Raw genomic sequence first — 27,204 nt, forward strand, 5'->3', positions numbered from 1 at the left:
AGAGAAGCAAGAGTAGGAGCAAAACCCTCAGGCACAAAGTTAGCAGGCATTCCCCAAGGGAACCCGACTGGCATAGATGGCGCAAAATGGGCCGTTGCAGCAGGCATAGTCGAGGTAGCAACCTCAGAAATGACAGTCCTCTAGGGAGGAGTTACAGGAGTTGGCGAAGCTTGGCTCTAGGCGGCCAGCACTGACTCCATCATGGCAGTCAGCCTAGCGATCTCTTCTTTCAGTTCCCGATTCTCTTGCTCTAAGTGCTCCATGATCTTTGGATGATTGGCTCTTGTATTACACTGGTGCGTCAGCTTGTCTTCAAAATAAATAAAGAGCAAAGAGTTAGACCACTGATTGAGAGCTCAGAACAAAACCTGCTTATGCATATGATGTATGCAATGTTTGTGCATACGGTTTATTTTTATCAGAGGAACTTTATAGAGATCTATTTGCAAATACTTGAAAATATTAATCTTTTAAGACATATATGGAATGCACATAGCAATAATATATGGAAATTTTTTACACCAATGAAGTAGTACAGTTTTGGTAACCAAATACAATACAAGAGAAAAGGAGAATAAATATCCTATGAAGCCCTAGAAACAATCGTCCAAAGCCCTCGAAATCGGAAGACAAGTTGCACGAAGCCTCTTCACCTCTCTCTCATAAGCTACTTCCATGTCGGTCTTCTCCTTGGCGAGTTGATCATACTTCCTCTTCCAAAACCTGGATGACTGAGGAAGAAGAGAAGTAACCACATCATTAGGCTCATCAATAACTTGATGCTCCAGAAATTCTATCAGTGCATCCTTATCCTTGAGCTGTTGAAGAAGCCCCTCACGCGAACGGTCTTCATCTCTCAACTCCTCAACTCCTTGATTAGGGAGGGTTGAAGGCCCAACCATAACCATAGGGGTAGGTCTCGGATAATCATATGGCATGCGGAACTCAAGAGCTCTCCTCCTTACCCAAGAAGTGTAGGGTTCCAAAGCAATGCAATTCTTCGGACCAAGCTCTTTCCTTCCCTTCCTATGAACTTTGCGCCAGGCGCGGACCATCCTATCCTTCAAGTTCTGGGGATATTTACCCTCTTGAAAGAATACACCTTCCAACAAGATGTTGTTAGGTTTATGCTTTAAGGGGAACCCAAGCTGACGGCGAGCCAGGACAGGGTTGTAGTTAATTCCACCACATGTACCAAGAAGAGGCACATTGGAGAATTCACCACAAGAGTCAATAATCTGGACGCCATCATAAACACGATTATACCAAAAGATATCATCATTAGTGAGAGACATAAGTCTCGTGGACCACCGTAGACATCCCTTGTTTTCCTTGAAGGCGAGCGTCTGTGGCAAGTGCGAAATAAACCACTTGTACAACATAGGCAGACAACACACAATGGAACCACCACCTTTTGCATTCCTCATATGCAAAGAGAAATAAGTGTCACCCAACAGAGTCGGAACGAGATTATGAGTAGAAAAAATTCTAATAGCGTTCACATCCACAAAATTGTCGATGTTGGGAAATAACACTAGCCCATAGATGAGAAGTACAAATATGGCTTCAAAGGCGTCCTCAATCATGCCCTTCCCAAACAAAGTTGCGTGGGAAATGAGAAAATTCGATGGGAGACCTTGAATTCCAACTTTGATAGTCATATGAGCAACAATATCAGATACATCTATGTGAAGCATGTCAGCAATCTCTTGGGAAGAAGGAACCCTCTCCAAACCACTAAACGACAACTGATCCAAGATAATTATACCCACATGATAGGCATACTCCTCAAGCGTAGGCAAAAGCTGGAAATCCGGAAAAGTGAAGCACCGATACAGAGGATCATAGAACTACACCAACACACTCATCAGACCTTCATCCACCTGGGTAGAAAGAATAGACAGAAGCTTCCCATGACGAGCTTTGAACTCCAAAGGCTCTAATACATAAGATGTCAAACTCCTTAACTCTTTCAAGTCGGGTTGTCTGAAACTGTACTTCTTCGTATTCCTTCTTTGCTTATCCATGTCTGAAAATTTGCAAATAGACCTCTTTCCTTGAAAATTTTCATTGTTGATGATATGGATGCGAAAGAATGCATGGATGCATGGATGCAACAATCACACTCAAGGATCAAGCAAGTCACACCACACAAAGGTCACGGGATGGCTCAAGTCATCCTCAATATCAATCATCCATTTTGGTGGATTATGGTTTACACCTTATCAACACCCAAGTTTCATTGATATTGAGGATATATGAGAGCGGATCAACCGCGAATCAAGGGTTTATTGTAAGTCACGAGCATGGAGTCTCGGTTAAGAACCACCCAAAGGGAGTGTACTATGGTTAAACCTGACAATCATCTTCTAAAAAGGTCCCCATAGTCATCATCTCATCTTTCGGATATTATCGGATAAAACGACTACTCGTCCTCTAAAAATATTCTTAAGAGAGACTCTTATGAGTGTAGTATCGCGTAACAATCGTATCAAATCTTACACTTGAATGACCTTCGCACTACGTCCTAAAATAGGCCAAGATGGGCTAGGTATCTAAGGTCCTTGGCTTCTAAGGTTTATATTGGAAAGAGTAATGCCTACCACGACTACTCGTGTGACATTATTGATCCCAACAAAACCTCCACCAAGTGAATGGGCTTGCAAGTCAACTTGCTAAGGAATAACTCCACACAAGTCAACAAGACTATGCCATTCTCCTATCATAAGTGCACTCGAGTTCGGGTATAGAACTCATCTCACAAGAGACCACCAAGCACACAAGCAATTAGTATATCAAACAATTCATTTATTACAAACAATACAGTCATCCCAAATTTGCACAAAAAATATGTCACAAGTAAATTTAAACATACAACACACATAAGCAAAAAGAATGCTAAACCCACTAGGAAATTATACTCCCCAGCAGAGTCGCCACTTTTCTGTAACGGGGTATTCGTTACCTTTAGGTTTATTGACTAAACCAAAAGTAAACATAAAATTTGAGTCGCCACCGCACTTTTATTTGTCCAAAGGAAAGGCTAAAAAGAGAACAAAAGCCAAGTAAGAAGTTTTGTCAAATCAAAAACTAATAAAAATGTCAGAGATCTAGGTAAGGGGGTTGGTTATGAAATGGGAAGGTTTTACGCACCCAAAACATCCTTAGTACTCTCAGGGAACCTCTTTTTTTCAAATATGTGTTGTAGGTTGGTATTTGTGAAAATATGTGCAAAAGATTGGGGGGATGAGAAGAGAGTAGATTATATTTACAATTTTGTTGTTTGAATGGATGAACCCATTGCCTACGTACCATCACAAAGGTAGGATCAAAACCTCGTACTTCGGGGTAAAAAATCTCAAAGATTGGTGAATTGATTTGTCAAAAGCCTTAAGGTCTTTTGTTATCAAAAGGAGAAAACTCAACCTAAACCAACAATCCACCATGTGAGGAGAGCTTCAAATACTAGTGAGGGGTTAACCCTATAATAAGTATGGAAGGCTTATAGTCCAATCACTAAGGATAAGGTGAGGTTTACATCAACCACTATGATAACTAAAATCTATGGCTAATGTTTCTGAAATTTTTTAACAAAGGTGGCCATTGGAACCACAAAACCAATTTGAAGTGAGTTGTATTTACAAGTTAAATTTATTTACAAGATGAAGTCAAAGTTGGATTAAAATTTATTCACAATGAGTATTAATGAAAAGATTTTGAAAAAATGTCAAAGGCATAAGGCCTAGGTTTCTAATTTGAAAACAAAGTCAAAGTTTGCACAAAAGAGTTTGGCTTGGGTTAGAGTGTAGAGAAGAAGAGAAGGGCTAGTCCTAAATCATACAAAGATAAGAGAAAAGATAAAACCCTTGGAGTTCCTTTTCTTGAAATCATAGAGATGATTCAAGATGCTCCTTTCCTTTGGACTTAGCAAACAACAAGCAATCATACAATATTCAGATTCAAGCTCCTAGGATCTCCATTTGGCTTGTCTCTCTCTTAACTTGGCTACTCATGACAATGGTCCTTCTTACTATCTCAAGATGGAATCCCGATCACACAAGAGCAAACATTAAAAAGTTCACAACACAGTAAGAGGAATGGACAATGAATGAGTTTAGATTAGGGGTCCTTTGAAGTCAACTTTTAAATTTAGCATTCTAAAGGCATGAGGCCTAGTTGCTCTTCAACAAATTTAGCATTCTAAAGGCATGAGGCCTAGTTGCTCTTCAACAAATTTAGCATTCTAAAGGCATGAGGCCTAGTTGCTCTTGAACTCCTTTAAGCATAGGTAAGTCCTAATTCTAAGTCCTTTCTCCTTTTTTCCTTGGGTTCACACAAACAAACACAAAAACAAACACAAGACAACAATATATTTATATACAATAATGAGCTCAAATGAGCAAAAGGAAAATGACATAAACATAAAATATATGCTCAAGTGAGCAAAGGGAAAAACAATATGAATAAATGAGCAAGAAAGTAAATTGCATTAAAGTAAATTGCATGAAATTAAATGCTCAAATTAAAGTTAGTAGTTAGTATGGTTATGTTAGTTTATCATAAGACAATTTAGCGCTATGTTAAGCAATTGTAAATGGACTAATGTAGTCGTCACACCTATCTGAGGCTGGTCAATGAAACTATAGGCAAATAAACACAAGTTAGAGATCGTGACTAGTAAGCCAAGCTCCTACAACTTGCCATGCCAAAAGAAAAGAGAAAGGCTTTGTATGAACTTTAGGTTTTTTGCTTGACCAAGAAGCAACCTATCTTGGACACAAAGCAACTCACTTGATCTTGGATCAAGTTGAGTTTGATTTGGATCAAAGAAGGTTAAACCTCTCATATGTCAAGACCAACCATAAGACATTAACTCATTGGCCAAAACAAAAAGAAATGAGATGAAAATGAAATGAATGAAAAGAAAATTCAAGCATCAAACACAATTGGTCAAAAGTGATTCAAATCATCATCAACCAATGCTAAACAGAAGAGAAATGAAGATTAGAAGTCAACAAGTCAAACATATTTTTTTGGTATTTTTTTAATTAAAATAAATGCAAATATAAAATGGACAAAATACGGTCAAACCTCAAATTCAATTCAAATCAACTTAAACAAGTCCAATTAAATTCTCATAGGTCTAACATGGTCAAACAAGGTTTGACAAACTTTCCCAACAATTTTTGAAATCAGAAACTATTTTAAAACAATTAATAACAATGAAAAATAACACAAATGAATTAAAATCTCAAATGAATCTTAAATTAATTAAGAAATTGATGAGACTATTTTTCATTGACTTATCATGATCCATATGTGTTATGAAAATATTTTTCGAATTTTTCAGATATCAAAAAGTATTTAAAATGAATTAAAAATCATCAAAAACCGAATAATTCACAAAAAATATTAAAGGAAGTCACAAAAATAATTAAAAATCAAAATATGAAACTAGATTTTTCAAGAAATTTTTTGGCATTGGTCTCATATTTTTGTGACTTCAAATAAAATATTTATGAATTTTTTAAAATAAAAGGAATTAAATGGAATTAATCAGAAAATAGGAAAATAGAAAAAATGCGCTGCCATTGGATTTGTCTCATTAATTGACGTGGCATCATCATACGACTCAGAGGCGCGGTCATACCATATGCCTTGGTCAAGCGCGTTACATGTGGAATTAAAACAAGTCAATGCAAGCAAGGGCCAGGATTATAACATTTGAAAGAGATCCAAGGGACCTGAAGCATCCACGTGGGGGTGGTGGTGGAAACCACCATCTTCTCCGGCCAGCTAACTGTTTCCGACCACCACGCGCAGGGATTCAAAAGTTAACGAAAATGAAAAAGTAGGTTATCAAAATGAAGTTGGGGTGATGTACATCACCCCTGTAACCTTGGATCTTCCTCAATGTTTCTATTTAGAGAGAAACAAGAGGTTGAAGATCATGGTGTTTGATCTGAAATGTCATGATTCATAAAATTAAGACCACCACTGGCCTGCCTCTTGCTCGAGGACTTCAGAAAACAGTTCAAACTCAAGCAATTCACATTGTATAGCAAGATCCAGATCAAAATAGTTTGGTGATATACCTCTGAAATGCAGCTTTGAACAACACGATCTCTCCAAGCTTTTGATCCAAATTTGATCTGGAGATGTAATGATGATGCAAGGCTAAGGAATTAAGACTTGAAGATCAACTAAGGATGTTGAAATTCAAGCTTGAAATTGAAAATGAAAACTGAAATTCCTTTGAGTGAGGTTTGGTTTGGAATTCTGCAGCGTTTCAGATCTCATTCAGGTTGGTTTTTGAATGAGCAAGCACTTCTATTTATAGCTGAACTTGATGCAATGAGGTGCAATGCTCGTGTGCATGAATTTTGAATCCTCCATGCATGGGCCTGTATAGGCGCATGTGAGGCCCAAAAGTGAATGGAAATGCCAGCTGAGATCAAATAGAAATGATTTGGACGTGCAACTGGCTTGGCATTAGCTTGTACATCAAGTTATGAAGTGAATTGCAAAATTGAACATAAACAATGAGCTCTTCAAAACTCCCACATGGAAAATCCAAAAATGGTCATGTGAGTAATGGTTGGAAACCTCTTAGAATAAGGAACAAAAGTTATGTTGGGCAAAAATCCATTTGGAGTTTGGAAATTTATGACAACTGGCTGTGAAGTTACGGGTACAAAACATGTCTATGTCCCCTTTGAATTTTTTTGCCAAAACCAAGCAACTTCAAGGCCTTCTGTTTCAATGATGCAAGCCTCAAATAAAAAAACCTCCAACACGAAAGTTGTAGATATTTTCAAGATGATCAATGTAGACTCAAATTTTGCATCATTTGAATTTTTAATGAGAAAGTTATTGGCACTTGAAGTTGGACATTTTTCAAATTCAATGACTTAGGTCCAAAGTGACCTATAATGTTTTGTATTATCACATGTGCTTATTTTAGGATTATGAAATTTTGTCCAACATAACATTTGAATTAGACATCCTAATATTTCCAATGCAATTAGTCTCACCTCAAAATCATAAAAAACAAAGAAGTTAGGTCCTTGGGAAGTTGACCCAAAATTAGGGTTTCAGTCAAAATGACCCATAATGTTTTGAAATGAATGATGACCTTCCAAGTTTCAAATGGATTTTTGATGAACAGTAAAGTTGTTCATATGGTTCTTAAGAACATTGTTTCTCTTGGGGTCATCTTCATTTGACAAACACCTCACAAGTTGTGTCTCAGTGATCCTCAATTTAGTCAGATGACTTGACTGGTCAACTTCTCAAGGCCAAACGTCAAATATTGATGAATGAATGATTTAGGATACTCACATAAGCTCATATATGCATAAAATAATGAATTAAAGAACTTCCCTTGATTGAATTTGATCATAGGTTGAGGTTGCTTCATGAGCAAGGCATAATCAATGCACAGGTGAATTAGTGTTTCCTTGGGAATTAATCCTCAAGCCCTTTGGGTTATCTTGATCAAATTGGAAAATTGAGATACTTGGGAGACATATATGATGATTAAGAGATTTATGGACCATTGTCATGCTTGCTTTCATTTTCATCTAGCCACTTCATTGAGCTTAGGAGCCTCCTATAAGCAAGGGAGCACATGATCACTTGAGCTTCGAAACAAAAAGAGTTAGTGACATATTTTTGTGCTTTTGGTTAGTAAACAAAATAAGAAAAGCAATAATATACAATACAAGCATGCTTGGTGGTCTCAAACCAACTCACACAAGTTCCAACCCTAGGGTAAAAGAGTCACACATGCTATGATCCTTAAGGCAAAAGCAACGAGCAAATGATATGATGCCATGAGGGATCATAGGGTCAAAATTAGGGTCTTACACTATGCCTAAGGGAGAAGTGAACATTTTTAGGCCTTTCCAATTATCATTAATAAAATGCATCCACATCTATGATGTTTTATTTTTACTTTTTGCCTTTCTGAAAATGGTAATCATAAAAAACATAAAAAAAAAAAAATTGTCCATTTGCATAATATTTGGTCATAATCCATTTCTCTAAAATCAAAATATCAAATCATTATGCAGGTTGGTTCCCAAACCCATTGAATACAATAATCCTACTCCCCCTCCAAACTTTGATTTCGCTGTATTTGAGGCTGAGGAAGAGACTGATGAAGAAGTATCTGATGAATTATCTTGTCTACTTGAGCATGAGGAAAAAGCCATTTAGTCGTTCGAAGAGCGGATTGAGTTAGTCAACTTGGGTTCCGAAGATGATGTGAAGGAAGTCAAGATTGGGTCTCAACTATGTCTAGGGGCTAAGAAGGGGTTGATTGATCTTCTTCGAGAATATTTAGATGTTTTTGCTTCGTCTTATCAAGACATGTCTGGTTTGGATTTTGAGATTGTGGAGCATAGATTTCCATTGAAACCAGAATGCCCGCGCAGTCAAGCAGAAGTTGTAAGTTGTAAAAGCGCCTAAGAGGGGGGGGGGTGAATTAGGTGGTTAAAAACTCTTCGATTTTGTTTCCGGTTCTTGGTTATTTTTTTTGTTTAAGTGCGGAAAAATAAATTGCGGAAAGTAAGAAGACACCGGAATTTATAGTGGTTCCCTTCACACTCCGAAGGTACATCCACTCCCCTTTCGACTCGAAAGAGATTTCACTATAGTTAGAATTATTGTACAGCCTACTCATACCAATGGTGATGCTTACTATCTAACCTATAGATAATCAAGTGTGCAAGAACAATCCTCTTGCAACACCAACCCTTGTGTCCAACAATCCTGGATCACAAGTCAAACAGAAATAAATCTTTTTGATGATTTGAATAAAGTGTAGTATTATCAATCTTCTCTTGATTGATCTTCTCCTTAGATAAATAATTCACTCAATGAATAATATATAAGTGTTCAACAAAACTGGAATGAGATGAAAATTTGGTTATGAACACTTTTATGAAATATTGAAAATATGAAAGAGTGATTATCTTAAGTTTTTACGAAAGTTCTTGGAGGTGAATTTTCATTTTTAAAAATTCAAGAATTTATATTGACAAAACACCTTTTCAAAAAGGTATAATTTTCTTCATAAAAATTAATGAAAAGGTATGAGTTTTTGAAAAACATTTTTCACTGAAACGAACAGTGTTAACCGGTTAACCAAATGGGTTAACCGGTTAACGCGTATACCGTTAACTAGTGAAGTTCAAAAACAGGGTCGTTAACCGGTTAACCCATATGGTTAACCGGTTAACACTGTTGAAATGCAGAAAAATACTTTAAGAAAAAAATGTGTCTTTCATTTCAACATGTTAAAAATTGGTTAGGTTAAATATGAAAATGCAAATCATGATTGTTGAACACTTGTATACTAATCTAAGAGTGAATTAGATATACCTTAGAAGTGAATCAACAAACTTGCAAAAGGTTGGCTTGAAAAAGAAGCTTGAACCAAATGTTGCTTATGCATATGCGGCTTGATCACTTTGATGCTTGAATTCTCTTGAAGCTCTTCTCTTTTTGCATTGATACATGTTGTCTTCATCAAATTTCTTTTTGGATTAAAGCTTACTTCTACAATCTCCCCCTTTTTGATGATGACAACCAACTTTAAGATAGATGCTTGAGAGTGAAGTTTCTCTAATTTGATTCTCCCCCTAAGTTCAAGAACTCCCCCTAAATGAGAGGCATAACCCAAAAAAAATATGCATAGAGAAACCATTAGAGAAACAAGTCTTCTCCTCCTTTGGCATTAGCTAAAAGGAAGAAACTTATGAAAAAGAAAAGCATACAAGAATACACGCATGATGTGATCATTAAATAAACATTCAAGCACATATGATGACAGAAATATAATTGGATTAATTGTTAAGTGTACGGTAAACATAATCAGCATAATCATAATCTAGAACTAAAAACAGAACAACACATAACAATAACACAGATAAAACATAGTGCTTTAATCGTCTTCCGAACTGTCCTCATTCTCCTCGCCTTCCGCTTCACTACCGGCTTCACCTTCATCATCTTCCACGGGAAGGTTGCGAGAACTCAACACAAGGTTACGAAGGCTTTTGATAGCGCGGGTGGTTTCACGGTGTTGGCTCATCATGGTGGTATATAGGAACTCGTTTGTAATGCCACCCTCCGGGATAGGGAAGTTGGAAGAAGAAGACCCGTCATTATATTTGTAAGATCCGTCGTTGCATTGAATTATGCTGGTATTTTTCATAATAGTAACTCCGTTAATCTCATTGGCGGTTGTGGTCATAGCAATGAACAGTTCTCTTCCGATTTCCATGTCTATTAATTCCAAAATCCTTGAAATAAGACGACCATACGGCATCCTAGTCTTGAGGAAGAGTTGTTGTTTGAGATGATACATCATAGTAGAAAGCCAATTAATTCTGATCTTGTTCTTTACAGCAAATAGAACCTGCATCTCCAAGTCATTGATTTGTGCAAGATTTGAATCCTTTGGCAGCAAAACATGGCAGATAACATAATGTAGCATTCGATCATCAACAAACAAATTCTTTGCATAACAAAGTGTGTGAGAAGTACGCTGTCCCGACACAACAACAGCCCTTGGAAACCTACAGATTGAGTAATAGTACTCCATTTTATCATATTGAGCCCATTTTCCATCAACATGGTTAACACCTTTCTGAAGAAAAAATCCCGAATAGGGAATCCTAAAAGAAGCAGCCAACGAACTTAGGTCTGTCTCAATTTCATAATCTCTCACAGTGGCAAACAACATATGTTAATCATCATCATTCAGATTCAAGGTGAAATGGTTCAGAAAATATTTTACCAAATCAGTATAAATTTTGTCATTATCAGTGATAAACTCATGCAACCCTTGATATTTCAACAGTTCAGGGAAGGTGAAAGTAATAGGTGTGAAGGATTTGAGGTTCATATACTTACCCTTGAGAAGATGTCTAACCCTGACTTTGAAATCCATTCTTCTCTTCTTTGTTGTTTCCATTTTCATCTCTTCCTCTTCACTGCTAGATGCTGACACAAGAACCTTTCCCATTCTTGGAGGAGCCATGGAAGAAGATGGAGATTCTAGGGAGTTGAGAGGGATTTTCGGAAAAGGATTTTGAGAGTTAACAAGAGGGTATGGTTGAGTGGAGTTTAATGGGGCTTTAATGACACTCAAGAAGATTGAAAGTTGAAGAAGTGAGATGAGGGGTTTATGGTGAGTAAATGTGGGAAGAGAGAGTTATGAGGTGTAGGTGAAGAGTAAGGCACATGCACCAAACATAAACACACATACCAAACTTTAAAATTAAAATAAAAAAGGTATTAAACATTCTTTCTTTTAAAATTAGCGCATAACTGCTTTCTGGGAGGCGTTAACCGGTTAACCTATTCCGTTAACCGGTTAACGGACTGAAATTTTCAAAAAAGAATAAAAAAACGGCAACTCTATTTTGAAAAATTGGGAAAAGTTTTTCACAAAAAATTTTCACAAAGTATTAGCACTTATCAATACGCAACTTTCGATCAAAAATATTTTAAAACCGATAATTTTCGGACATGCGAAAGTAGAAAAAACTAAAAACGGCGAAAAAGAAGTGCTAGCATCGCATAACATAAAAAGTGAAAATAAGCATATTTGAAGCTACTCTACCACATAACAAGCAATTTTAAGAAAATGTTAGATGTCACCTTCATTGAGAATACCAAGTTCTCACCGAATCTTGAAAAATTGCTCTTTAGCCAATGGTTTTGTGAATATGTCGGCGAGTTGGTTATGTGTATCCACGAACGTAACATCTACATCTCCGTTAAGCACGTGATCTCGAAGGAAATGATGCTGGATATCTATGTGCTTTGTCCTTGAATGCATGAACGGGTTCTTTGTGATGTTGATGGCACTTGTGTTATCGCATCGAAGAGGAATGCAGCCGAGGTCTACACCAAAATCCAGAAGTTGTTGCTTAAGCCATAAAATTTGTGCACAACAACTGCCTGCTGCAATGTACTCCGCTTTGGCCGTGCTAAGTGCGACACATGCTTGCTTCTTGCATGCCCACGACACTAGTGCATTCCCGAGAATGTGATAAGTACCACTTGTGCTTTTTCTATCGGTCTTACATCCTGCATAGTCAGCGTCAGAATAACCAATCAAGGAGCATATACTACCTTTTGGATACCATAGTCCGACGTTCGTTGTTCCTTTGAGGTATTTCATAATCCTCTTCACGGCGGTGAGATGCGATTCCTTCGGGTTTGCTTGAAAACGTGCACACAAACATACACTAAACATAATGTCAGGACGGTTTGCCGTCAAATATAGTAATGAACCAATCATACCTCGATATTTTGTAATATCTATTGAAACTCCGGATTCATCTTGATCAATGTACGTTCCGGATCCCATAGGAGTGGACATTACTTTGCAACTATCCATATCGAATCTTTTCAACAATTCCTTGCAATACTTGGATTGGTTGATGAAGATGCCATCCTTTGTTTGCTTGATTTGTAGTCCAAGAAAATAGTTCAATTTTCCCATCATGGACATCTCGAATTCTCCTTGCATCATGATTGAAAACTCTTCGCAAAGATCTTTGTTTGTTGAACCGAAGATGATGTCGTCGACATAGACTTGAGCCAATAAGGTGTTACCCTTGATCTTCTTTATGAACAAAGTCTTGTCAACCTTTCCTTTTACAAATCCCTTTTCACATAGAAAATTGTTGAGGCGTTCATTCCACACTCTTGGTGCTTGCTTTAAGCCGTATAGTGATTTCTTCAACTTGTAAACATGTGAGGGATTCTTGAAGTCTTCAAAACCCGGAGGTTGTTTGACGTAGACTTCTTCATTGATATAGCCATTTAGGAAAGCGCTTTTGACATCCATCTGAAACAATTGAAAATTCATAGAGCAGGCATAAGCAAGTAATAATCGAATTGCTTCTAACCTTGCTACCGGAGCGAACGTCTCATCAAAATCAATTCCTTCCTGTTGGTTGTATCCTTGTGCGACCAATCTTGCTTTGTTACAAACTATGATCCCATTCTCATCAAGTTTGTTCTTGAAAACCCATCTTGTTCCTATGATGTGCTTGTTGTCCGGTCTTGGTACAAGACTCCAAACTTGATTTCTTTCGAATTGGTTGAGTTCTTCTTGCATTGCTACTATCCATTGATCGTCGCTTAAGGCTTCATCGACTTTGGTTAGTTCTATTTGAGATACAAAACCCATGTTGAGACAAGCATCCTTGAGATTTAGTCGTGTTGCAACGCCTTGGCTAATATCACCAATAACTTTATCGATCGGGTGATCTCTATGAGTTTTCCATTCTTTCGGTAGATCATGATGTTCTTCAATGATTGGTGAGCCATCTCTTTGTGGTATTGGTTGATCATTTGAAAGTTCCTTTTTTTGTTGTGACATATCTATTATATCATCATCATCCTCAACAATAATGTTATCCTCTTTCGAGGGGTTAGTTTCATCAAAAGATACATGCATTGATTCTTCAATAGAAAGAGTTCTTTTATTGAAAATTCTAAATGCCTTACTAGATAGGGAGTAGCCAAGGAAGATACCTTCGTCGGATTTCTCATCGAACTTACCAAGGTTGTCCTTTCCATTGTTGAGGACAAAACATTTGCACCCAAAGATGTGAAAGAAAGATATATTAGGCTTCCTTCCTTTGAAAAGCTCATACGGAGTCTTTTTGAGAATCGGCCGAATGTTGACACGGTTGCTAACAAAGCATGTTGTGCTAACTGCGTCCGCCCAAAAGTATTTAGGAAGGTTGGAGTCACTGAGCATTGTTCTTGCGAGCTCCACCAAAGATCTATTCTTTCTTTCTACGACACCGTTTTGTTGTGGTGTTCGTGGTGCGGAGAAGTTGTGGGAAATTTCGTGCTCTTCGCAAAATTCTTTAAAGAATGTGTTTTGAAATTCTCCACCGTGGTCACTTCTTATGGAGGTTATTGAGAGGGACTTCTCGTTCTGAATTTGTTTCGCATACTTTTTGAAAGCCTTGAAAGCATCGCTTTTCTGCACAAGAAACAATGTCCACGTATATCTAGAGAAGTCATCAACAATCACTAAAGCGTAAACATTACCTCCGAAGCTTTTCGTTCTTGATGGACCGAAGAGATCCATGTGCAAGAGTTGGAGTGGCCTCGACGAAGATACAACATTCTTGGATTTGAAAGTTGTCTTGGTTTGCTTTCCCTTTTGACATGCGACACATAACTTATCCTTGATGAACTTAATCTTTGGAAGACCAACAACTAGATCATGCTTTATCAACTTGTTCATGTGCTCCATGTGAATGTGAGCGAATCTTTTATGCCATAGCCAAGCCTCGTTGTTGTTTGTCATTAAGCATTTTACCTTCAAGGAAGAGTCATCAAAAGAAGTCATAAAAATATTATTAACCCTTTTACCTTTTAGCAAAATGTCATGGGTGACTTCATGTTCTATCACACATTCATCCTTTGTGAAATTGATCCGGAACCCTTTGTCACACAACTGACGTATGCTAAGAAGGTTGTGGTTTAAGCCTTCAACATAAAGGACATCTTCGATGATGGTAAAAGGAGGTTCTCCAATGGTTCCTACTCCAAGGATCTTTCCTTTAGTGTCATCACCGTATGTAACATATCCTTTGGCCTTTAAAGATAGATGTGAAAATTTATCGACATCGCCCGTCATATGCTTTGAACAACTGATATCAAGATACCATTGATTCGAAGTTGTCTTCAAGCATACCTACAAAACAGAATCAAGTTTTGTTAGGTACCCAAATTGCTTTTGGTCCTTGGTAGTTAGTACCCTTTTTAACCCACACATAATGCCCTTTTGGAACGCTAAAGTTTCGCACATAACAAGCATTAGGTGTGTGGCCTTTGATTCCACAATAAAAGCAAGTAGGTTGAAAATGACTTATATATCTAGGAACATGATTCTTCTTCTTAGCAATCATTTTCTTTTTATGACTTTGATGCACACTTTTAGAATTGTTTACTTTCTCTTTAACAACTTGTTCACTTGCTTTAACAAAAATGGTCTTATTTGTGCTTGGTTTGGAAAACTTAGAATATCCTAATCCACTTTTATCATTAGAATACCTTTGGTGCTTAAGAATTTCCTCCAAGCCAATTTGACCTTTTTCATATCTTTCTAAAACTCTTTTAAGTTGAACAATTTGAAAAGATAAAGACTCACAATTCTTACATGCAAGACTTTGTTTTTCATCCATCAACTTTTGTTTTTCACTTTCAATATATTTTTCCAAAGAAATATTTTTTTCTTCTAAGGATGAAATTTGTTTCTTTTGGGATGAAATACTTTTATACAAGGTCTTTCATTCTTTTAAGAGTTCATCTATAACATCTTGTGTGTCATTGTCATAAACTGAAAAATTGCTACTAACCTCATCGATTTCTTCATCGGATTGATGTGAAGCCATAAGAGCCATGTTCGCACATTCATCGCTTTCCGATTCCGAAGATGAACTGATCTCATTATCGTCCCAAGCAATATAAGCCTTTTTGTTTTTTAATTCCTTCTTGCCTTTGAATCCTCCTTTCTTTGCAAGTTTCGGACAATCCGGCTTTATGTGACCTTGTTGTCCACATTCATAACAAGTGACGTCTTGCATTGATGTGGATGCTTCCTTTTTCTTGAAATGTTTATTCTTTTTAGGATAAGAGGAATTTTTATTTTTATTAAAAAACTTACCAAGCTTCTTCACAAGAAGCATAAAGTTCTCATCTTCGGACGTCTCACCATCTTTGTCATTTTTTGAATCAACCTTCAAGGCAATCCCCTTGGACTTCTTTTCTTGACTTTCGTGCTTCTCGAGCCTTCCAAGTTCCAATTCGTGTTCTTGAAGTTTGCCAAATAGAGACGCGGATGTCATCGTTGAGAGACTCTTCTTTTCCGAAATAGCGGTCACTTTCGGTTGCCATTCTCTCGTCAAAGATCTTAGGACTTTCAGGTTGAGATCATCATTGGTGAAGGTTTTACCAAGAGAAATCAAGTGATTTGTTAGATGGACGAATCTCTTTTGTAAGGCAACTATAGATTCACCGGGCTGCATGAGGAACATCTCATATTCTGGACTTAGAGTGTTTAGCCTCGATCTCTTCACTTCGGTGGTTCCTTCATGTGTTTCTACCAAGGTGTCCCAAATCTCCTTTGCCGATTTACATTGAGATATACGAAAGAACTCGTCCATACTAAGAGCGCTTTGGAGTATGTTGATTTCCTTCTTCTCATTCAGAATCTTTTTCCTATCATCTTCGTCATAAGTGTTCTTCAACTTTGGGGTACCAACTCCATTCACCACATTCACCGGTTTGTGTGGACCTTCTTCAATTGCTTCCCATATACCTTCCCCTTGGGCCTCAAGATGTGCCTTCATTCTGATTTTCCAGAAATTGAAATATTCTCCGGAGAAGAGTGGGGGCTTGTTGCTACTTCCACCATCTTTGAAAACCGGGTTTATGCTTGCGGAAGCCATGCTGGATCTCTAGGAACAAGTTACCTATAACTTGCTCTGATGCCAATTGTAAGTTGTAAAAGCGCCTAAGAGGGGGGGGGGGGGAAGGGTGAATTAGTTGGTTAAAAACTCTTCGATTTTGTTTCCGGTTCTTGGTTATTTTTTTTGTTTAAGTGCGGAAAAATAAATTGCGGAAACTAAGAAGACACCGGAATTTATAGTGGTTCCCTTCACACTCCGAAGGTACATCCACTCCCCTTTCGACTCGAAAGAGATTTCACTATAGTTAGAATTATTGTACAGCCTACTCACACCAATGGTGATGCTTACTATCTAACCTATAGATAATCAAGTGAGCAAGAACAATCCTCTTGCAACACCAACCCTTGTGTCCAACAATCCTGGATCACAAGTCAAACAAAAATAAATCTTTTTGATGATTTGAATAAAGTGTAGTATTATCAATCTTCTGTTGATTGATCTTCTCCTTCGATAAATAATTCACTCAATGAATAATATATAAGTGTTCAACAAAAATGGAATGAGATGAAAATTTGGTTATGAACACTTTTATGAAATATTGAAAATATGAAAGAGTGATTATCTTAAGTTTTTATGAAAGTTCTTTGAGGTGAATTTTCATTTTAAAAATTCAAGAATTTATATTGACAAAACACCTTTTCAAAAAGGTATAATTTTCTTCATAAAAATTAATGAAAAGGTATGAGTTTTTGAAAAACATTTTTCACTTAAACGAACAGTGTTAACCGGTTAACCAAATGGGTTAACCGGTTAACGCGTATAACGTTAACTAGTGAAGTTCAAAAACAGGGCCGTTAACCGGTTAACCCATATGGTTAACCGGTTAACACTGTTGAAATGCAGAAAAATATCTTAAGAAAAAAATGTGTCTTTCATTTCAACATGTTAAAAATTGGTTAGGTTAAATATGAAAATGCAAATCATGATTTTTGAACACTTGTATACTAATCTAAGAGTGAATTAGATATACCTTAGAAGTGAATCAACAAACTTGCAAAAGGTTGGCTTGAAAAAGAAGCTTGAACCAAATGTTGCTTATGCATATGCGGCTTGATCACTTTGATGCTTGAATTCTCTTGAAGCTCTTCTGTTTTTGCATTGATACATGTTGTCTTCATCAAAATTCTTTTTGGATTGAAGCTTGCTTCTATAGAAGTTGAGGAGGACTCATCCTGATATGGCAGTGAAGATCAAAGAAGAAGTGCAGAAACAGATTGATGCTGGATTTTCCGGTCAAAGATGAAAAGCCAAAGTATTTCTTTATGGATGGATTTTCCGGTTATAATCAGATCAAAATGGCATCCGAAGATATGGAGAAGACCATATTCATTACGCCCTGGGGAACATTCTGTTATAGAGTGATGCCTTTCGGTTTAAAGAATGCTGGTGCAACATACTAGAGAGCTATGACTACTCTTTTTCATGATATGATGCATAAAGAGATTGAAGTCTATGTTGATGATATGATTGCCAAATCAAGAGATGAAGAATAGCATGTTGAGCATTCCGCTTGAATCCCAATAATTGTACTTTTGGTGTTTGTTCTGGTAAGTTGTTGGGCTTTGTTGTCAGTGAGAAGGGTATTAAAGTTGATCCTGCCAAGGTCAAAGCAATACAAGAAATGCATGTGCCCAAAACTGAGAAGCAAGTCAGAGGTTTTCTCGGTCGCTTGAATTATATCTCGATATTTATATTGCATATGACTGCCACATGTACGCCTATATTCAAGCTTCTTTGGAAAGATCAGTCTTGTGATTGGACCAAAAACTGTCAAAAAGATTTTTGACAGTATCAAAGAGTATTTGCTTGAGCCTCCGATTCTGTCTCCGTCTGTTGAAGGGAGACCATTGGTCATGTATTTGACTGTGCTTGTAGAGAGTATGGGTTGTGTTCTTGGTCAGCAAGACGAATCTGGAAAGAAAGAATATGTTATTTACTACATCAATAAGAAATTCAACGACTGTGAGACTCGGTATTCTATGCTTGAAAAGACTTGTTGTGCATTGGCTTGGGATGCTAAGCGTCTGCGTCAGTATATGTTGAATCATACTACTTGGTTGATATCCAAAATGGATCCAATCAAGTATATTTTTAATAAGCCTGCTTTAACTAGGAGGATTGCTCGTAGCAGATGTTGTTATCCGAGTATGATATTGAATACCAATCTCAGAAAGCGATCAAAGGTAATGTCTTGGCTGACCATTTGGCTCACCAACCGATTGAAAATTACCATTCAGTACAATATGATTTTACTAATGAAGAGATCTTGTACTTGAAAATGAAAGATTGTGATGAACCATTGCTTGAAGAAGGACCAGAACCTGGTTCCCGTTGGGGCATGGTATTTGATGGAGCTGTTAATCAATATGGTAATGGCATTGGGGCAGTGATTATTACTCCTCAAGGAACTCATTTTCCGTTTACAGCTATATTGACTTTCAAGTGTACAAATAATATGGTTGAGTATGAAGCTTGCATTATGGAGATTGAAGATGCCATTGATCTCAGAATCAAGTATCTTGATGTCTATGGAGATTTAGCCTTAGTTGTGAATCAGATCAAAGGTGAATGGGAGACGAATCAACCCAGTTTGATACCATATAGATATTATGCGAGGAGGATTTCAACTTTATTTACAAAGGTTGAGTTTCATCATATCCCTCGAGATGAAAACCGGATGGCAGATGCTCTTGCAACGTTGGCTTCAATGATTATGGTGAAATTCTGGAATGAAGTTCCTAATCTAACTGTTATGCGTCTTGATAAGCCATGCCATGTGCTTGCTATTGGAGAGGTCAAAGATGAAAAGCCATGGTATTTTGATATCAAGTGTTTCCTCCAAAGTCAAATTTACCTGTCTGGGGCATCTTTGAAAGATAAGAAGACTTTGAGGAGATTAGCTAGCAACTTCTACCTAAATGGTGATATGCTTTACAAGAGAAACTTCGATATAATTTTGCTCAGATGCGTGGATAGACCCGAAGCAGACTTATTGATGACTAAAGTCCATGAAGGTTCTTTTGGTACTCATGGCTAAGAAGATGTTGAGAGCAGGTTACTATTGGCTAACAATGGAATTTGACTGTTGCAAGTTTGTGAAGAAATGGCACAAGTGTCAAATATATGCAGATAAGATTCATGTTTCTCCGACACTGTTGAATGTCATTTCCTCTCCATGACCCTTCTCCATGTGGGGAATTGATATGATTGAGCCTAGAGCTTCAAACGAACATCGCTTCATTTTGGTGGCTATTGATTACTTCACAAAGTGAGTTGAAGCGGCATCATATGCAAATGAGCCAAGCAAGTTATTGTGAGGTTTATCAAGAATTAGTGGTGTGCCAAGTAAGATCATTACCGATAATGGATCGAACTTGAACAACAATATGGTGGAAGCTCTTTGAAAATACTTCAAGATTGCACATCATAATTCTTCTCCCAATAGACCTAAGATGAATGGGGTTATTGAAGCTGCGAATAAGAACATCAAGAAGATCATTCAGAAAATGGTTGTGACCTACAAGGATTGGCATGAGATGCTCTCATTTGCATTGCATGGGTACTGTACGTGTTTTCGCACTTCAACAGGGGCAAACCCTTTCTCACTGGTTTATGGCATCGAAGATGTGCTCCCAATAGAGGTTGAGATCCCATCATTGCGTGTTTTGATGGAAGCCAAGTTGACTGAAGCTGAATGGTGCCAGACCAGATATGATCAGTTGAATTTGATTGAAGAGAAGAGATTGACTGTCATGTGTCATGGTCAGTTATACCAACATAGAATGAAGAAGGCATTTGATAAGAAGGTCAGGCCTCGTGTATTCAGAGAAGGTGACCTTATGCTCAAGAAGATTTAATCTTTCAAATCATATGCTAGGGGAAAATTGACTCCTAATTATGAAGGCCCATATGTTGTTAAGAGAGCCTTTTCAGGAGGTGCTTTGATTCTTACAACTATGGATGGTGAAGAGTTCACTCGTCTTGTGAATGTCGATGCAGTCAAGAAATACTTCGCCTAAAAATAAAAGAACAGCTCGCTAAGTTGAAAACCCGAAAGGGTGGCTTAGGCAAAAATGAGCATCTCGGTGGATTGAAAACCCGAAAGGGTGATCCAGGCAAAAATTAGAGACATAAAATAGAAAATTTATCCCGATAGATTGAGTACCCCACTCTGGGGCAATCTATGCAAAAATTAGGGATCGTGGCAAGTAACTGCATTCGGTTGATCTCCGGTATTGAGAACAGTTTTGAGCAAGTCAGTCAACTCTGATTCATTATCCTCAATCGAAGCCAAGAGCACAGTGGATAGTAAAGTTCGTAGAAGGATTAGTGATCATTGTATTCCCTGTAGCCCTTTTCCATGTAAATGACCATTTTTCAACTTTTGTAAGGATCTATGGAGTCTCGTCATTTACAGACTACCATTCTATTAAATAAAGTTGAGCTTTTTATCCAATTGTTTCTACTCTTGTTTATTGTTCAGCTAAATAGAATTGAATTTTTAAGATGATAATTTTGAAATTTTGAAATAATAAAAATCATTTTTCTTAAAATAATAAAAAGAAATTACTTTTAAAAGAAACTGATTTTAGTAAGGAATATCAACAGCAACCTGAGAACAGGTGAGTCCCAAAGTTCGGGGCATTGTTAGTTTTCCCCAAACAGTTGGTTTGGTCACTTTTTCCTCCCCAGATGAGTTGGTTAATCACCTCCCTATCTGAGTTGTAGGCGCATATTCTCAACGGTTTGCATAGATCCAACACAATGTTTTATTTCCCGCAAGTCTCTAGCGAAGTTCACTCCTATTCCCCGCCATCATTGATTTTTTAGCAGTACCTTTTTTGGTCCTCTGCAAGGTTGTCTCCCATTTGATATGGTGTTGACCTAAAATTCCTCGCAGAGTTGATAATTCAGATCCTCAGCAGATCTTTTATCCTTCCTCAACAGTGCTTGAGATATTTAGAGATGGATGATTTACATTCATCCCCCTTTTTTTCCCTAGTGGTTGCTTCCATCTTGTTGAGATTAGCCGAGTGTTGTAACGATGATTCAGATCAGTGACATTCGTATCCTTTGTGATTGTTTTGTCAGCATAATCATCAATCATACATATATATACATTCATACATCAGATAGTTCATTATGCATTGTTATTGCATTTGATTCCTTATTTTTTGATCCTCTGGTATGGTGACTTTGTTTCTCCATACATATTTGGTGTGTATGTCCTCCCTCAATTGTAGAGTGTCATCCTCTTAAGTAGAAAGAGTTTAACCTTTCTCATTCCCCACTGAGTTATTTCCTCGTGGACAATTATTATTTCAGCTTCCTCCCCAATTGATTGTCTAGATGGAACCACTCCCTCTGAGTTATGTTCTCATCGGGTATATTCTTTGTTTGACTGTTTCTTTCTAGCTATTACCTAGATGGATGCTTTTGGTCCCCCGAAAGTCTATTGCCCAGTAAATGGTAATATTCTTTTTTTCGGTTTGCGAGTACCTTACTTTTTCCCAATAACCGGTAATAGTAATCTACTTCCTATTATTTTCCCCAGTGGATTCGTTTTAGGTAGTATATCCTTGATATGTTCATCCTAACTGATGACGAATATTCTTCCTTTAGAGTATATCCTTGATATGTTCATCTTAACCAATGAGGGATATTCTCCTCTTTGCTTTTCTACCCAGTAAAAAGGTAGTTGTAATCCTATTTCATTCCCCAGAGAGTTAATCCATGATATGTTCATCCTAACCGATGACTGATTTTCTCCCCTTTGCGGTCTTCTGCCCAATAACCATAGTTGTAAATCCTGCTTTCCCCTCCTGAGTCTATCCTTGAAATGTTCATCTTAACCGGTGACTGATATTCTCTTTTCGGTATTCTATCCAGTAATTGATAGATATAATTCCTACTTTTCTCCGGTAGTCTATCATTGATATGTTCATCTTAGCCGATGACGGATATTCTTCCCCTTGAGTTTATCCTTGATATGTTCACTTTAACCAGTGACAAATATTCTCTTACTTTGGTCTTTTGACCAGTAACCGGTAGTTATAAATCCTATTTGATATTTTCCCCGGCAGGTTGTTCTTACCCAGTAACCGGTAACGAACATACCTCATTTTCCTCAGTGAGTCATCCTTGATATGTTTACCCTAACTGGTAACGGATGCCTCTCTGTTAGGATATGTTATCTTCCTAGCCAATAACCGGTAGTGGATAATATACTTCTAGTACTCCTATGTTGAAGTTCATGCTTCCCCAGTTGAGTTTGAGTGTGTATTTCCTCAGTTGAAGTTGCCAATCCCCGGTTCAGTTCGAGTATTTCAGTTTTGTTCTGATTTACCCGCTTCCCCCGCAAATTTCCCCTTTATCCCCGACTGAGTGTTTCCATTGATTTATTGAATCCCTTTGTGTCTCCAGCAGTTTTTAAGTCGTAGCCTAGCCTACACACAACTTCTTATCCCCAGAGTCTCTGTCTCCCCAGTGAGTTTTCCTTATGGAATACATTATGCCTCTCCGAATTCTTTTCCTTTGTGGCAACATTTTCCCCACAAAGATTCATTTAACATTCATAACATATGCATCATGAGGTCTCTTAGGGACCAAAATTTGTTTCTATATGTTGTTATTCAAGTCCATTATACTGAGTCGATACAAATATTTTGACCTTCCTCTCCTTAGCTAGAATTTCCTTAAATAGGGGGCAGCTGTAAGACCCTAATTTTGACCCTAAGATCCCTCATGCTATATCATCATATGCATTGGCCTTGGGATCACACCTTGCTAGCCTCCTTACCCCTCATTCATTGGGTTTACATTAGGAGAGATCACCAAGCACTTTTGATTGTATCATACTTTACTTTTCATTATTTACTAAGCAAAATACCAAAAATATGTCAATGTATAGTTTGTTGCTTTTGTAGGTAGTGTGTATGCTCACTTATGCTCCACCAAGCTCATATCTAGGGTTTGAGACCCTCAATGCAATAAGTTCAATCAAGAAATGGTTCACTTTGGCTCTAAGAATTATATTTGGATCCCCATGATCTTCACATGTAATTTTGATCAAGAAATCACCAAGAGTTTGAAGCTTGTTTGCCTTGGAAGCCCTAATTCATCTGGGTATCTTGTGTGACTTCCTCAATAAGTTTCTTCAACATTTGATCAAATATTTCAAGGTATACTTCATACTACATCATCTTATGCCTATTTTATCATTCATGAGTCCTAAAAGTCAAGAGAATATCAAGCTAGCAAGATGGTTCATGGTGGTTGACCAGAGAAAGTCCACTAGTCAAAACCGGGGTTCCCTAGACCCTATCTCCTACACGTTTTGTCATATGAAAATGATTCCAAGAGAAATTTTACTCAAACTGGCATCCCAAACAACTCTCATGTTGAGGTTAAGAGCTAATTTTGCTTGGAAAGTTATTTTTTATGGTGAAAGATTATAGGTCATTTTGTCTGAACCCTAGTTTGGAGATCAACTTCCCAACTCCGTAACTAGTTCAATTCTTATGATATGAACACCATTCAAATTCCATGATCAAACTTAAGATGTCTACTTCAACTTTTATGTTTGGAGTAAGTTCAAATTCAACTTGAAAATGCATGTGCCAAGAGGAAACTTTATAGGTCATTTTGGGTCATTACCATTGAACAAGTGATTTTCCTCAACTTCTAAAATTCATAACTTCGCCATGCCAAATCCAAATGAGGCCCTATTTGTAACCAAATTGAATAGGTTTGAAAGATCTACAACTTTTATTAAGGAACTGTTTCCATTTTAAGTCCATAGAAAAAGTTATTCAAGGTGGAAAAAGTGAACATTTGACTTGGGACTTAGAAAATTTTCAAATATGTTTGATTTCCCAAACTTCCACCTCAAAATTCATCATGATAAAAGCTTCAAATGAAAAAGTGTTCAACATGAAAGTTGTTCCCCTTGATCTCATCTTTCCAAAATGTCCAAGATCATCTCATTTGGCCAAACATTGAAGAACATGCGCATGGGTGCAATGTGAAGTACCATTTGGAAGAATTTCATTTGACTTGGTGCATGGTGGAACGCGCGTGTGTGGCCATCAGATATGCCACCTCAATTAATGAGGGATATCTGATGGTCCATGATTTTCCATATTTCTAATTTTTCTTTTAATTGTGTTATTTTGATTAATTCATATTAATTTCATTTTTAATCCAAAAAATATGAGACTTTGACCAAAAATCTTTACATATTCTCCTCTTTCAATTTTTTGAATTAAAAATATTTTTTGGATTAATTTTGATATTTTTCATGAATTTAATTTTGTGAGCATATTTTAAATTGATTAAAAATACTTCTGACTTTTCAAAAATCATGAAGCATTTTGTTTAAGGTCATTTGACCTTGTTTAACATAGGATAAATCTCTTGGCCATTTATTTGGTGTTTTGAAGAGGTTTTAGGTTTTGACCAAACTAAATTTAATTTAAATGCATTTTTAATTTGATTTTTTTTAATTAATTGTATAGAAATTATGTTGAGCCATTTTGATTGACTTGTGATGTTTGACTATGTGTTTGGGCCTTGGTCAATATTGATTTGACTTGTGTTAAGTTAAAATAATTGTATTTAGAGGATTGATAAAATGTACATTTCATCTCCCGAAATGAATGAATGATTTTAATTTGATAAAATTCCTCCCATGACCAATTTGTGTTTCTCTCATCTCCCCTCCCTCTTCATCTTCAACCCCATTCTATCCCATCCCTTTCATTGACCAATGATATCTCAAAATCCTAAGGCTAATTAGTTCATCAATAACCTTGTGTTAGATTAACCAATATAAGTATAGATGAGACATGTCCATCCTTTTGATCTTTTCTTTTAGTGTGTGGTATGTTTTAGGAGTTTGGTCCATCATACCAAATCTCTAACATGCATTAGCACCTAAATTTTTATTGTCCGACCTCAGATAGTTGTGACTTCTACACAAGTCCAATTACGATTGCTTAACATAGAGCTAAATTTGACTCTAAAAGCATAACATTCTAGTAAGTGAGATTGTAAGTCTCCCATCTTTCATGGTATTATGTGGAAACTTGGCATTTTTTCCTTCCTTTTGGAAGATGTCTTGGTTCAAGGATCCATGCTTGTGAATAGATGGTTGAGTGTTCTCTAAAAATGACTTAATCAATTGAAAAGCAAAACATCACTAACATCTAATCAACTAACATTTGACTAACTTGTATTAATATTGCTTTTAAATTTAAGGCATTTACTTTATGCAATTTAAAATTCAAGTCATTTACCATTCATTTGTCATTTACATAGCATTTTAATTTGTTTATGTTTATGTCATTTTAATTTATTTATGTTTATGTCATTTACCATATATTGTGATTGTACATATTTGTTTGTGTATTTTGTTTGTGTTTATGGTATTTGGATCTTAAAATACTTAATAAATAACAAAAACCCTAAAAAATGTTTGTGTGGACTGTTGGGTTTGATCTGAGCTTTGGACTTAGAATTAGGCAACATTCCATGAGCAAAAGGAATTGGACAATGCCAATATTTCTGAGACCAAGTTATTGTGATTTGAGCTTGCATCTGATGCAAGTATTGGGATCCACTTGAGTTCATCTGCTACATGGTCTTGATGCAACTATTATTTTGAGTTCATGCTTCACCTTATTCTGAGCATAAATCAAGAAGTCTTTCATATGATACATGAGAAGACAAAAAAGGATGTTAGTTATGGATTTGTCTGCTTGGATGTGGTCATCTTTATTTGATGCCTTGCTCTTCATATTGCTAATTGCTTGCTGATTATTGCTTGATTCAGAGTCCAATGGGAAAGTGACCTTTCTATATGACATTCTTATCTGTTGGATTGCATCCCATTGGTTAGAACTTTTCAACTCTTAACTTTTAATTTTATGCTTAGGATTAGTCTCTTCATTTCCTCCCACTTCTTAAATTTAGAAATCTCTTCCCCTTTTCAAAAACTTTCTTTGCTTGTGATTTCAAAACTTAGACTCTTATTGCAAATTAGAAACTTTGGCCTTATGTCATTGCTTTTTTTAAACTCTTTTCTTAAATCAAACTTGTAAATGAACTTAATCATATTGACTTAAAATTTTCAAAAATAAAAAAAGAACTAACAACCACATTCAAACTTTTGGGCCTTTTGTGCCTTTCTTATTAACCTTTTGTTAAAAGCAACTCACTCACTTTGAAATTGTTACCACGAACTACGAGGTTTTGATCCCTCATTTTTATGTTGGTACGTAGGCACAAGTCTGAAGGTCTTGTCAAACACAAAAATATAATTAATGAATTCTTTTTCTCATTCCCACACTCTATTTGTTACAAACATATTTTATACCAAAAAACACATACACACATAAAAAAGGGCTCCCTAGGAGTACCTATGATACTTTGGATGCTAACACCTTCCCTATGTGTAACCAACCCCCTTGCCTGTAATCTATGGCATTTTATTACTTTTGATTTGAAAACATCTTATCTTTGGGTTTTGTTCGCACATTTCCCTTTTCCTTTGGAAACAATAAAAGTGTGGTGGCGACTCTGGTTTTATTGACGTTAAACTTATCCATAGTTTGATGGTCATGAATTTACCGCTGCAAAGGGGGAGAAGCAAGATGAAGTTTAGGGATGCATATACTCAAGGGGA

Source organism: Lathyrus oleraceus, chromosome 6, assembly GCF_024323335.1.
Source record: "Lathyrus oleraceus cultivar Zhongwan6 chromosome 6, CAAS_Psat_ZW6_1.0, whole genome shotgun sequence".
Lineage (NCBI taxonomy): Eukaryota > Viridiplantae > Streptophyta > Magnoliopsida > Fabales > Fabaceae > Lathyrus > Lathyrus oleraceus.